Below are 13,402 nucleotides of genomic sequence, written 5' to 3'. Positions count from 1 at the left end.
TTTTAATTTTTCCAAAAGAAAGCACTGTTTGGTATGCCAGTAGTTACTGTCTATGAAACCAAACAACAGAATCAGAGCTGCAAGAGTTCAGTATATTAACCTGGCTCACTTAACCTTCTGTTAAGGTATCATAATGTGAATATAGAACTAATTACATAGTACTCTTAACTAGAAATCTCAAAATGACTTGCTTGAGGTTTTGTTTTTTTTGGGGGGGGGGGGGGGGTGTTGTTACTAGGATGGACTTCACTAATGTACGTCTTCTGACAGACTACACTAGACAATACAGGTCTTATTTTCACTACAATTTCTATCACTGCCAGCTACCTAAAGTACACACTCTGGATTTCATACTGTGTTTTAAACCGCCAACTAACAAAGGCACTAGAGGTTTGACAGAAGTAGTGTTCAAGGTAAGCTGTACAGTCAGACCTTGGGGGAAAAAATGGTAACATTTTCCTTTTACCTTAAATGTTGTAACAACATGAAGTGGCTTCTACTTAGCTTTGTTTATTTTGAGAGTGTTTTCTTTCCAGATTAAATTAACACCTGCAAAATAGGTTTACAGCTGCAACTCCACAAATTTACCTCCACTGTGTTAAAAGTATAATACTGCTGGCATTTCAAAAAACTTTTTATTAATAAGGCAAGACCCATAATACTTGGACAGGCAGGTATACCCTCAGGACACAGGAGCAGGCCTAATAAAATTGAAGAATCCCTAACACAATGAAGGGGACAAGCAATTTGTTCCATCTAAAATAAGAAACTGCTTCAACACCAACAAAAAAAGACAAAGTGAAAATGCAGTTTGCAGATCAAGTCTACAGAACAGTCCCTTGGGAAACCTTGGAGACAAAAATAAGTTCTGAGGTACTTAATTTCCTTTGCTCAGAATAAAAACAGCAACAAAAAACAGATTTAGCTTTTCTGACAAACTGAAAACAAAATCTAGGAGAAAGATATTCTTAAGTCTCTTTCAGGATGAAAAGTAACTTAAATTACTGGTATTTAGTTTTACTCTGATTAAAGTTACTAGAAGGGTTTTTACCCTTAGTATAAGAACAAGCTATCATAAAAACTACTTAGGATATGCTGTCTTCTCCACAAGAACCACCACCTACCACTCTATGATCCCTTGTTGGGGAGGGGCGGAGGGTAGGAATTAAGTGGAACTCAGATACAAAAAAACTGAAGTCTGTTGTTCACAGATACCAAGGTATAACATCTTAAAAGAGAAACCAAATTCAATGCAAAGATGTACCATGCAAGATTTAATGAATGAATCCCACATTTCTATTTTCCCCATGCCCCCGCCTATGCTCCTGCCACCACTGGACTGGCATTCCAGCATTTTTAAGATTCCTGTGCAGCAGAAGAACTCTAGGAGGTAGAATCAAGCAATTCTTCCACTTGCAAAGAACACAGTATGCCTGCCAGTTCACCTGAATCCTGGAAAAGCGGTATGTACAGGGAGCCAGGAACAGGTGTTTTTTCACTGCTGCAAATGCAGCTGGAGAACAGAACAAACAGGTAATCTCAGCAACAGAAGAGGATTGTGTCTGTGCCTGGGTTATCTTTTTCTACTTAACTAATCAGAAAAAAGTATAAGAATTAAGGTGCTGAGGAATGATGATCCCCAGCAGAGTTGCTCTTTTTGCTTCTACTTTGGGATTGGAAATGTTCCCTTTCCAAAAGTAAAGGATTTTTGTATGGGTGTCTTTGAGAAGGGAAGGGACAGAAGTAATGGAATGCGCTTAATAGAGTTTGCTCATGTTTGTTATGTTCAAAGGAATACCAATTTCTTCTGCACAATATTTGCAGGCTAAGTGTACATAAAACTTTCAGTAAACAGTTGCCGAGAAAAGCAAGCAAGTTTACAACTCCTCTGGGTCACCAAAATCACAGGCAATGAATTTTGAGGAATCTGGAAGACTGAACAATGTTTGTAGTTAGGGCAAATCAGATCTCTCAGCCTGTGCTGTTATTCAGAACTAGACTTCAGCATGCCATAATGACCCTTAAGTCATAGAAAATGCAGATGTTTTAAATCAGGGGCCAAAATGAATCCTGCCCTTATAAGTCTCCTTGCATCTTTTTTTTCTGCCCTAAAGCTGGACTCCTGAGCTAGGAATTATTATGGAAAAGGCCAAGATTTCTGATACATGATTTTCAGTTACGTACTTTAATACTATTAAGCTCTGGTTTAGCTGTATTTCTGTCAAAGTCTAATAAAGTTTTTCTAATAATCAATTTAAAAATTAATACCACAAAGTAAAAGCAATAATAAAACAGAAGTGATCTCTGTCTGATGGGATGCTTTTCCTCCCCTCCTCCCCCACCCCCCCAATCCTCCAAACACGTGGAATTGGAAGACAGGTTTGCCTGTAAAATTTCAACTTGCCACTTACCCCCTTTTACTTCTGTCAGACTCCCAATTTCTTTTTAAAGGGATTACTGTCCTCTCTGCAAACAGTTCAAGAATATGTCTAATAATTTGTATTATCTGGGTCCCGCCGTGCATCTGCAAGCATTAACTTTTGATACTGCCGTACCTACTAATATTTTTTTAAAACTTCAGAAACTCAGATCTGACTCCGCACTGACCTCCACATATCTCGACTTTAATGGGACTATCCTTGAAGAGGAAGTGAGCTGGGCCAAAAGCTACATTTGGATATGAGGATAAGATCTGAATCAAGACATTTATTAAAAAAATCTAATATTCAAGAGCTTCTCTCTTCTGAAAGCACTGTACTTAGGGATCCTGGTTATCATAGGCTCCGAAGTGACGGGAAAGGTAACAATAGCAAATGCTAGGGTATTTCCTATTTAAATAGGACACTGTCAAGGCAGACCATTTCTAGTCTCACACTTAGAAACTGTAACACTGGAAAATTAAAAAGAAAGAAGGAAATGGTCACCAAGATTGAGAGGTCAAAGACATTCATTAAGACCACTTCCCAATAGCCAGTGTAACTGATTACAAATATGTAATAAGCATCATCTACCTAGAAGAATTTATAGTAATAGATCCTGGCGCCAGGATCTGACCCACTTCACATTGTGGGCCTTGAAGGAGACCCAAGTTTAAGCAATATAGGCATGACTGAAACCCACACTCTTAGCAAACCTTCAGAGCTAGCATGTCAGTAGGTGGGCAAGGTCATCCAATTCAGTTAGGTTATTGCTTCCACCTGTACCGTGCATGAACTGGTAAAACACTTGGGAAAAAGGAGTTTGAAAAACTTTTGCCTGTTTGGAAATGGTTACCATACTGTTTCAACCACTAAGATTTTTTTTCCCCCCTAGGTAGTCTTGGGTGATAGCAGCTACATGGAGGAAGAAGTTTCTACTTCTGACTTTACTCTTCCTGGAGAGTTGTGCTACACACTTCATATTCTGCTCATTTCTCTGCTATAAAAATATTTTGGATGAAAAATGTTATTCAGTTGACTTTCAACACCTAAAATTTAAAACTGAATACTTCTTACCAGAACTTGCTTTAAGTTTGGTTTGGGTCCTTTAAAACAATCATTATGGCTAGGATTTTTTCAGTATGCCCCCCCCCTCCACATTCTGTACACAGACTAGCTCCCTTACCAAATGGGATCAATTAAAAACAATATTAGTTTCCTTAATGCTAGGGCACTAAGGCATATATATCTGTGTAAAAAATACTTGCATGTATAAATTAAGACAGTGTTACTGAAATGCATACAGGAGTTTTAAAGTTTATTACTTCATTATTATAGAAATGCCAAATTGATATTAGAGTAACAAAGAGAAATGTAATTGCTCTCAGAAATATGTAAACTATACAAACTCAAATAAATACTTCCACCTGGTTTAGACCGTCAAACCTAGCTTCTCCAGTCCTGTTGACTTTTTTTGAATGCTCTTTTCAGCCACTCTAAGGCTGAGGAATGACAGCTGTTTTTATATTTTAAAAGTAAGTTGCATTTACATTGTCTTCAATCCCATTACTACTAAAAATTCTCATTTGTACTTCTCTGACCATGAATCCAAGGCTGCCCAGAACAGAGGCTGAACAAGAAAGAATAGGAAGAGCAAGAGCGATGGAGTTCGTATCTTCCCTGCTTTGCAGCACTCCTAGGTTTTTCTCTTATTTTGAGTTCTGTAACATTCTTCCCCTCCCTGTGTCTCAGCTACTCAAAGAATAGACGAGACGATCAGGACTAATGAAGGTGCCCAAAAACAAAGATAAGTAGCAGAGTAAATGCAAATTAACCTTTGCTGCCAATATAAAGTCAAATGATATATAGAACTGAAAGTCTTAAAAGCAGTATTATCGCCGATCCCTCTCCTTTCCTTTACCATATAAAGTAGTAAATCTTTAAATGTTCAGAACTTACCAATAGTTGAGAATGTTTTCCGTTAGTAAAGATAAATGCCACAATGTGTCACGGTAGAATAATACATGTTTTAAAGAACAGAGGAATATCGTTCCTGGTAACAACCTTTGAAATGTTCAAATGCCCTGTATTTGGGAGGGGGAGAAGAAAAAAAAAAATCTTAACTCTAGCTTGAAATTGCACATCATATCCTGTAAGTCTACATGTCTCCAAACAATCAAAAAAAACAAAGCCTGTAAATTGCCTGGTAAGTAAAATGCAATTATGTTTGTTTAAGGATAGTCCACTAAAAGATTACATAAAAATCAAACCAATGATTGTTAAATCATTCAAAACACTATTATATTTACCATTTTATGCAGAGGACTATATCTGGACAGTTACATAAAAGCCTAAAGGGGTCTAAAATTATGGGCATGGAATATATACTTTAGCTATTTGTTAAGATAGCGAGCAATTTTAAAAGTACTAATTCCAAGCTTAATTGACTAATGACAGGATTAAATAGAAATGGCCAGCAGAAGTCACTGTAAAACAAATGCTGAACTCAAGCCTCCTAAAGATTCAGTTCCTGTGTCAAAAAAAGATTTACAATAATAAATAGCATCCCCATGGCTTCCCCAACAAGATACAAAAGAATATCTATGCTACATATAGATGCTGTCTTCCCAGAGTTTAAAATGCTGCTAAAGAAAAGTTTGTCTCTACTATAGCAATAAAACACACTAGTTAAAATAATGATCAGACAAACCAAAACAAAATGAAAAAAACCAAGTCTACAGCATAAACAGCTGTGTTTTCATCAGCCTGGCAGGAGCAGGAAGCAGAGAAAAAGAGGGGGTGCCAGCATACAACATGCTCCCAACATAAGAAAAAGTCAGTTTAAAATAAAAATCCTTACGTAGTTAATTCAGTCCAACTGCAATGCCACACACCTCAGTAGGCTTAATTAACATTAGCTTAATCTCGCATCACTTGTGTGAGATAGATAAATACTCCATTTTAGAGATAATTAAAATAAAGTGACAGAAAGCTTAAAGTGACTTGTCCAATCCTGCAAGACGCCTGGTTAAATTCCCAGCTCTACTGAACCCCAATCTGTAACACCACCCATCTTCAAGTTAGACGAAATTATAAAAATCAGAGGAAAATTGCTGTATGAAGGTACTAAAAGAAAACGTAGCTTGCCATTGAGAAAATTCAAGGAAGAAATAATAAGGATATAAAAGAAGGCACAATAAAACACAACAAAACATCTTTAAATACAAAGATTTAAAAGTATTTTTACGCAATGCAAAACTGGGGGGGTTACATTACCAGAAACTCCATATTCCACTCAAGAACACTGTTGACGCACTGGAAAGCATTCTCCCTCACATCCCAGTAATCAATTTGTATGACATCAGGAGCTCCTAGGCCATCTCTACCTTTCTACTTCAAAGCACTGAGTGTGGGATACAATGTAGAGTAGAACAATTCCCTTCCCCCGTCCCCCCCACTTGGATTTTCTCCTCATTCTTTCATTCTGCATTGCCTTTGTACTTCACTTCTCATCCATTTCCCACAGTTTTGTTTTGTTTTTTTTTTTTATCATTGCCCATTTCGTTCCTCTCTCATCAGCTTCTTCCCCCTCTGCCCCCACCCATTGTGCCATAGGAACATTGCTCATGAAGCTCACAAACTTCCAGATCCCTGCTCCCCATCCATGCACATAGCACTAACAAAACAGATCCAGCACTTCTCACACAGCCTGGCTTGCAGCACAGAGAAAAAGCTGGAACTGACAAGTAAAGCATCTGACAAGTAGGATACCTTATAGGATGCTTGAGGTCCAGTGATGTCCAAAAAGGGTTAGACTTGAAAACCAGATACTCTTGGAGTTATGCAGCTAGGATAAAAATCAGGGCTTGAAAAAAAATCCAACTGCCTGTGGCAAGCAAGAAGCTTATCTAAGCAAGTGCCATTAACTTTGGCAAGATCTAAGCATCCATTTAAAAGAAAATCACGTTTCTAGTTCTTAGAGTGGCACAAGACTGCGTAACTTTCCAAACACAAGGCATACTTATCAAACAGCCATGAGCCACAGACCAACATGAAGGAAGCTGCAAGAAGCAAGGCAAAGACCATCAGGCACATCTCACTGGGTTTTTTCCCTGAAGAGTGAGATTTCCTCAATTTTCTTAATTGCTCCTGGCTATTTAGTTTGCACAATAGCTGTGGGATGTTCGATAAAGTTCCCAAGACTAATTTGTAAAGAGAAGGCGAGAACTCATTTCTTTCTCGTATTAAGTGAAAAACAGAAGTATGGTGTTGAGAAAAATTCTGCAGAAGCAGGAGAAGGAATGAGACAAAATATGAAAGAGAAGGTAAAGGACTTCTAGCTTTTCCTAGTTAAGTGACGCAAGGATAAACAGACGAAAAAGGAAAACACTAAACAATGTGGAACAAAAAACAGACCACAGGAGATTTTGCTGCTCTGGGCACAATCAAATTTTATTTTTGTACTTTCTGGCAGAGACGCTTAGTACCACAGAGAGGTATCTTCTTCTGCTTTTCTGTTCAAATGTAACAGCAAATGATGTGAAAGTAAAGTGGAATAAAGCTCTGGATGATATGGTATAACAAAAGCAAGCATACAATTTTTTCAAGTTGTTAAAGGCTGTCCCCATAACTGTTTTGTTCTTCAAACCCCAGAGGGATGTGGCAGAACATCAGTCCTCAGGTATTTTTCATGCTGACTATCTACATCAGTCCTCAGGTTAGCTGGAGTACTGCGTCCCATTTTGGGCTCCACAATTCAAAAAGGATGTGGAGAAGCTTGAGAGAGTCCAGAGGAGAGCCACGCGCATGATCAGAGGTCAGGAAAACACACCTTAAATGACAGACTGAGAGCCATGGGGCTCTTTAGCCTGGAAAAGCGTAGGCTCAGGGGTGATCTGATGGCCACCTATAAGTTTATCAGGGGTGACCACCAGTACCTGGGGGAACGTTTGTTCACCACAGCGCCCCAGGGGATGACGAGGTCGAATAGCTATAAACTCCTGCAAGACCATTTCAGGCTGGATATAAGGAAGAATTTCTTTACTGTCCGAGCCCCCAAGGTCTGGAACAGTCTGCCACTGGAAGTGGTTCAAGCACCTACACTGAACACCTTCAAGAGCAAATTGGATGCTTATCTCGCTGGGATCCTATGACCCCAGCTGACTTCCTGCCCTTTGGGTGGGGGGCTGGACTCAATCTTCTGAGGTCCCTTCCACCCCTAATGTCTGTGTGAAACCTATGTGAAGGCTTAATAAGTTCCTGATAGCTACACAGCCTGTTCAACTTCATGCTCCAGGGCATCATTTGACTACCTGGGTCAGGAAGACGTTTCTTCCTATGGTACAGAACTGCACAGGTCAGGTTCTGCACCTTCTTCTCAGGCAGCTGACATCAAGTGCTATCAGAGACTAGCTAACACACTGCAAGAACCAAATGTCTGTCTGGTACGTTTTTGTCACAAGTTAAGCAACACAAGATGAAGAGAATACTGGCTAAGGTGAAATAAATGTTTTATTTCCAAAGGACTTTTGTAGTAATATAACAAAAAGAAAACTTTGAAAGGTGAATGGGCATGTGGATAAATATTCTTAATTATAAACATATTCCGTAGCAAACTGAACAGGGCGTCCCATACCAAGTACAGCTGGTAGCTAAGTTCCTGGCACGTATACCCTGCCATTCTAGTTACTAAGTATACTTCAATCATACACATGCACTTACTGACTGGTGTAAAATATTTTAGACTCCCTCTGATAACCTTTCCCTAAGAATTCCCACACTCATCTCATTTGATATACTACTGAATTTTAGAAAGTCATCCTAGAGCTCTGTTGACTATTTGAATTAGTCACCCAAAAAGTTTAAATTAATAAGAGGCACAATTAAACAGACTAAAACTCCAATAATAGGGGTGGAGTAAAGGAGTGTGCATCAGCAAACCCCCTAAAATCAACAGGAAACATTAATGGCTGCTTGCAGGATGAGAGCTGGAACTCACTTTTCTGCTACGTACCACACCTGTCTATAAAGGTACTCTCCAGTTCTGTGTATGCAGACATACATGTACCTAGCTTTAAACATGAAGCAGAACACGCTTTCATCTAACTACAATTACTGCCAATAAGCTCGTCCCGTCTAAAAAAAAATTAAAAATCTATCCTTCAATGATTAAGGAAACAACTACAAATAAATTACAGCAAATGATAGAGGAAAATAACCATTGCAAACAATTTTAAAGGTGATGATATAATTCTCATAATGAAATCCACCATGTTGCTTGATAAATATACTCAGCACTTAAGACACTTGCATTTATAAAGGAGCTGCATGCTTAGCACCAATATGACACTTGATCCATAGATCCAGAAGTGTTGGAGAGATATAACGAAGCATGAGCATGCCCATTTTACAGACAGGAAAACAAATAAAGAAAAACAACACGTAGAGGTGTTCCTGCAGCAGAGGTGGGAATTGAACCCAGTTCCCTCAGTCCCACTGGACAGCTATGCATATCCAGACATGTTAAGGCAAGAACAGAGAAGCAGCTAAATACCCTGGCTGTGGGAGTTGGATTCCCCCCACCCAGTCCCTAAAGGACACCAGAGGCAATGAATAGATTCTCCAGACCCTTACAGAGGATGTAGAATAAAGCTGAGATCACGGGGTATCTATTTAAAGGAGTTTGTATTACAAACAAATCCTCCATATCCCCTCAAAAACAAACAAGCAAACAAAGGTCCCAAAGCTTCACTAGTTCTTTAACACTTGTGATACGTCAATGCCATTACCCCTTTAACATAATGGCACAAAAGCTGCCACAGGTATCATTAAATAACATGTTTGACATTGTAACTCTCGGCAAAAATTATCTGTCCCATAGTTTGTCTGGTCTTTGTTATGACCCCTCCAATCTACAGATAACCTCACACTGCAATTTCTTTCGTCATTAATGAACTGTAAGATACTTAAGTATTCAAAGCACGTGTATACACAAAGTCTTTAAGGCAGGCTGGTAGAAAACTGACTGCAAAATATAAACTTTTTATTAAATCTTTGGTGCTGAGTGCCAGAATTGTTTGGTGAAGTGTTCCTTGCTAGTAATGGGCACACACTGCTGGCTTAAGGGAATTATAATGAGTGTAAAGACTAGCCATTAGAGCTGTTCATAGGCTCAAACCCCTCAAAGAGACCCCTCTTTAGCCCATTAAACCAACCACACCAGAGCAAGGAAAACTTGTGCAACTGCTTTCTTCCAGCTCAGGAGTCTTAGAAAGCATCATAGGATGCTCCAGGATAGCCATCAAAACAAGCATAAACAATCAGAAAGAACAGAGCTAAACTGCTCCTTGCTTTATCTGCCACCACTGAGAACAATGGGCTCATGTTGCAGCAAGGAAGTTTAGGTTAGATATTAGGAAAATCTCTCTCACTGGGAGGGCACTAAAGCACTGGAACAGGTTACCCAGAGAGGTGGAAAAGTCTCCATCCTTGCAAGTTTTTAAGACCTGGCTAGACAAAGCCTTGGTGGGATGATGTAGTTGGGCTGGTCCTGCTTGGAGCAGGGTGTTGGACTAGATGTGACCTCCTGAGGTCCCTTCCAGCCCTCATTTTCTATGATTTTAAATCTGAGGTTGAGCTGTCACATGAAATAATCCTGATCTGGAAACCAAACGGTGGATTGGATGGTTATCTGTTGCTGGGAGGACAGGAAATTTTGTTAAAAACATTAAGCCTACCTAGATCATAGATGAAAATGGGGGGCAGCTTGAGAAACCACATCTGGAAATGGAAGGCAGGCAGTTTCATTGTAAATTATACCTAATCCCACATCAACACAACGTGGTACCAGAGCAAGAACGAACATATGAACTGCAATAACTGATCTCTCAGGCTCAAGACCATTTTTCACCCCCGGGGAGATGGAAGCTTGCCAACTAGTTTTCCTCAAAGCTCCTCCAGTTGTTTGGGGGGGGGGGGGTGGAAACACACGACACAAACAAAACAAAAAAAACCTACTTGCAAAGAATATATGCACTGCTATACAACTGTCCCAGAAACAAAAAAAAAAACAGACCACGGGGAAAAAATGGCCCATTTTCTTCAGTCTCTAAGAATCTTGTGTATCAGTCCTATTTTCAATGGTGTACACAGAGATCCTAAGAAAAACAACATCACGGGGCTTCTTATACATATGAAAAATGTATTTTTACTCTAGTACAAAATTTATTACAGATTTAAAACTGTTTTGTGCATGGCACCAGCTATAAAAATGTAGTACTTCCATGACTTATATGAAAGTTAACATACAGTAAGTGAAACTAACTGGCATTTAAAAAGATGTCACTTAAGTAGAACAGGTTGTCGTATGAGGAAATGCTAACAAAGAACAAAACAAAACAAAAAGTGTATGATTTCCCATTTTAACAGCAATTATTCTATTAGTCTAGCAGACCAGATCACAATTTTCAGGAACATGCATATGAGAGTTCTGGTAAATACAAATACTGTTTTGTAGTTCCCAGCCTGGCCCATGGGGCAATCTTCTCATTGGTTTCTTTGCTAGGTCCCAAATATACCTCAAAGCAATAATTCTTCACCACATGTCAAAAATATTGTCACTAATAATATCCTCCACCCAATCTTTCCATCACTAAAAGGATTTCAAAATAAAAAAACTTGACAAACAGTGCTTGAATTCAAAGAAGTAGGTAAAGCCAAATTTTAGCTACTATAACAGGACTGGCTATAAAACGTTACTGCATTTTCTATATTATCCTAAATATTATTGCAAGAGTTAAAGCATAGAATAGCTCAGCAAAATTATGTGGAACAAGTGGGAAAGCTGTTCAGTAGTTGCAAACTTCTTTTATAAAATGACATCCCCATTTTTTTTTTTTTTTTTTTTAACTGTTCTTAAATTACCCTGTTTGGACTGTTGTTGAAAGGACATCTTCCCCCCTTTCCACCTCCCCCCACAATAAAGAATGAAAAAAACAGGTTTTTCCTCTTTTTGAAGAGAATCCCTTTCAGGCAGGTAATACATCAGAAACGGTGATGCACGAGGCACAGACCAAATGTGAACTTGCAATAAATATTTTGTGGAAAACAAGAACCGGGAGCTAGATTATTGCTGCAATGACTAAGCGTTGCAAATGATATGAGCCATTCAATTAAAATCCATATAAGAACTTTGGTACAGGTGTCTGCAGCAGTACTGTTTGCAAAACATGTTTCCTAATTAGCATACCCTTAAACAATGCTGATAATAATCTTGTCCCTGTAATCCATGCCAAATGAATCATTAAGACTGTAAAATTAAAAAAAATAAATAAATAAAAAAGCAAGAGGAAATTCATTAAAAATCCCTCTTAAACTCTCCTTTGTTTATATTTCTCTTGTCAGGTGTTAAAAAATATAGCCTTCTACATACTGGCTTTCTTCAAAGCATTCAGTTCTCCCATGCAGCGTGCGCAAAGTATCGATGTTTTTTTTCCTCTTTCCTCATTTAAAAGAGGGAGAAATCCTCCCACTATTACAGTTAAAAAAAATCTGCTCCATTCTCTATTTGTCATCTGGGATTGAGTTATCAGACCCTACTTGTATTACTTCGGAAAACTGACACGTCTATTTACAGAGACACAAAGGCAATCCAGCCCTACCACCCCTCACTTCCCCAGCACCTCCCTGACCCCTCTCTAATCCCCCCACCCAATCACACACATTTTTTTTTTTAATGGGGGTAGGCAGTTTGCCTGGAGGGAAAAAACAATTTCCAGTCACTTTTGCACTTGTTACAAACAACCCCCCCCATAAAATAAAACCACCCTCCAAAGAAAAGCACCCTTTTTTGTTATCTTATTTTTAATGGGGGAGACAGCTCATCTGGAAGGGCAAGAACAATTTCCAGTCACTATTGCACTTGTGACAACCACCCCCCTCCAGGAGCCAGGTTATTTTTTCAATAGGAGGCGTTCAGGGGAAGGAAGAAAGGAAGGAAAGGAGCTCACCTGGAGGGGGAAAAACCAATTTCCACTCACTTTTGCACTTGTCACAAACAGACCCCCCCAAGTATTTAAAAAAAAAAAAATTAAAAAAACCAAAAAAACCAAATCCCCCTCCCAAATCAAAAGGAGCCAGGTCATTTATTTATTTGTTGACTGGAAAGGACTTGGGAAGAGAAGCAGCCCACCTGGAGGGCAAAGCACAGTTTCTCATGACTTTTCTATGGGAGGTGCAAAAGAAACCCACCCTGCCCATAAAAATGGGCTGGTTCTTCATTTATTTATTTTTTTCTGTAAACAGGAAGGGAAAGAGGCTCACCTGCTATTTACCCAGGCAACAAACACACCCCAAATCGAAAAGAAAACCACCCTCCGGATCTAAAGGAGCTGGGTTATTTTTAATGGGAAAAGCAGGGGAAGGGCAAACACTCACCTGGACCAGACAAGAACAGCTCCGGTGACTTTTATAAGGGGGGGGGGGTTGTTACAAGTGCAAAATAAAACCAGTCTCTAAATTAAAAGGGGTTTGTTTTTTTGTTTTTTTTTAATGGAAAGGGGGCAAGCCTGGAGTAGACTTTTGGGGGAGAGGTTGTTACAAGTGCAAAATAACGCCCCCCCATGGGAAGGAGCCGGTGACGTTTTTCGGGGCACCGGGGTAAGGGAAGGACTCTCCCCGGGTACTCGCCACGGCCCCCAGCCCACGACGGAGACACCTCGCCACGCAGGGCGGCTGGGGGCTGGGGCTGAGGGGAGCCTCCGCGAGGGGCTGTGAGGCGGCGGCGGCGGGCGGTGGGAGCCCCGGGCACGGGTCCCCTCAGGCCGGGAAAATGGAGGCAAGGCCGGGCGGCCCGGCGGACAATGCCCGTCGGGGGGCCGGGAAGGGGCAGCCCTTACCTCGGGGTGCGGGTCCGGGCGCGGCGCTCCGCTCCCGGCTGTTGACGCAGCAGAAATTACCAGCTGGAAAATTCCCCTTTCGGAGGTTCC

At 40.0% G+C, this 13,402-nt stretch overlaps 1 protein-coding gene across 3 annotated transcripts in view; it reads right to left on the bottom strand.

Moving 5' to 3' along the window:
- Positions 1 to 13,396, bottom strand: part of ZBTB46 (zinc finger and BTB domain containing 46) — an 83,761-nt gene extending 70,365 nt beyond the window's left edge. For all 3 annotated transcript variants that reach the window (XM_019548310.1, XM_019548311.1, XM_019548309.1), the window contains exons 1-2: positions 13,313 to 13,396; positions 4,377 to 4,501 (exon numbers count right to left, since the gene is read on the bottom strand). The gene's annotated coding sequence lies outside the window, so the exon portion shown is untranslated. The remainder of the gene's footprint in view (positions 1 to 4,376; positions 4,502 to 13,312) is intronic.
- Between the last annotated feature and the right edge of the window lie 6 nt (positions 13,397 to 13,402).

Source organism: Crocodylus porosus, unplaced genomic scaffold (assembly GCF_001723895.1).
Source record: "Crocodylus porosus isolate Cpor-Errol unplaced genomic scaffold, CroPor_comp1, whole genome shotgun sequence".
In the NCBI taxonomy this organism is placed as follows: Eukaryota; Metazoa; Chordata; order Crocodylia; family Crocodylidae; genus Crocodylus; species Crocodylus porosus.
The sequence above is the reverse complement of the archived record's forward strand: the minus strand, read 5'-3'. Positions and strand labels throughout refer to the sequence as shown.